This window comes from Vigna radiata, chromosome 9 (assembly GCF_000741045.1).
Source record: "Vigna radiata var. radiata cultivar VC1973A chromosome 9, Vradiata_ver6, whole genome shotgun sequence".
Lineage (NCBI taxonomy): Eukaryota > Viridiplantae > Streptophyta > Magnoliopsida > Fabales > Fabaceae > Vigna > Vigna radiata.
The window spans coordinates 19,047,440-19,049,035 of NC_028359.1; the positions used below are offsets into that span (position 1 = coordinate 19,047,440).

The 1,596-nt window shown below is 33.7% G+C and overlaps 1 pseudogene; it reads left to right on the plus strand.

The window, feature by feature from the left end:
* Positions 1-1,091, plus strand: part of LOC106773485 — a 5,897-nt pseudogene extending 4,806 nt beyond the window's left edge.
* Positions 1,092-1,596: the final 505 nt, after the last annotated feature.

Genomic DNA, 1,596 nt, shown 5'->3' on the forward strand with positions numbered 1-1,596 from the left:
ATGTATACAAGGTAAATTTATGCTGTATTTTTCAATACTGTTATGAAAAACCATGTTCAGAGAAGATGATCATTAGGGTTTTTTTATTATTATTATTGTCAATTATATAATTTTTATTTTGAAGAACAAAATACAAAAGAAACCTGTTTTTTCCTTGCTGAAAAATATTTAAAACAAAAGAAGGAAAACATTTCCCTTTTCAGTCACACAAACTACTCTTAACAGGGTACTCTGAAGAATGGAAAAGTTGTTGCCGTAAAAAAACTAGTGTTGGGGAAATCAAGCAAGATGGAGGATGATTTTGAGGGTGAAGTGAAGCTTATAAGTAATGTTCATCATCAGAATCTTGTTAGACTTCTTGGCTACTGCAGCAAAGGCCAAGAGAGAATCTTGGTTTATGAGTATATCGCAAATAGCAGTCTTGACAAATTCTTATTCGGTACATAACTCATGTCAAACACTGATAGAAATTCCATTTTTCTTTTTCATTTACATACTCATCAATCTTACTTGTGAAACAAACAGGTAACAGAAAAGGTTCCCTCAGTTGGAAACAACGTTATGATATGATTTTAGGCACAGCAAGGGGCCTGGCATATCTGCATGAGGCATTCCACGTGTCCATCATACAATCCATGGTCAATTATCAAAGAAGGCTGACACCTACAGCTATGGAATTGTCGTCCTAGAAATCGTTAGTGGTCAAAAGAGTACCGATGTGAAGGGTGACGAGGATGGTCGTGAATACCTACTCCAACGAGTAAGGAAGTTGCTATAAGTAGAACTAGGAACTGTTGGTTTTGTAAAGACATTTTAGCATTTGAATGAGACATTTGACTTTCATTTAACAGACATGGAAACTGTATGAGAGAGGAATGCACCTAGAGCTGGTGGACAAGGCCATAGACCCTAATGATTATGATGCAGAAGATGTCAAGAAAATCATAGAAATTGCATTNTTATGCACTCAGGCATCGGCTACAACGAGACCAACAATGTCTGAAGTAGTAGTGCTACTCAAAAGCAAGAGCTTAGTGGAGAATCAGAGGATCACTATGTACCATATATTGATCTTTAATGCAAACATTTAAAGCGCATATTACAAAGATAGAACTTCAGTTCTGATTAGAAAACAGAACAAAAACCCCTTAAGTTAAGGGATTGCATCAAAATATTGTCCCTCATTTCAAAATATTGCAGAATAAACATGCTCTATTTAGGAATTTCCTGTTCATGAAAATGAGTTATAGTTTTTGAAATTCACGGTTGCTTGAAGTGAAATAGAATTTAGAACTAACTCCTTGACTTGTCTGCTAAAAAAAACATACCTTCAAGTTGGCAAAGCACATGTGATCTCAACACAAGAAGAAGCTTAATCACAAAAAGAGACCATAAACACATTGTATTTAGGAAGAGAAGCTAATAATGTGCATCATCTATGTAGGTATAGCTCCTCACAACTCTAATTCATATTAAAAACTCTCAAATTATTGTTTAATTATTTATAATACACAAGTATCAAATATAATTTAGTGACTTACCAAATTAAATAAATATTTTCGTTTAAAATATTTTTCTACCAAAATTGATATATCT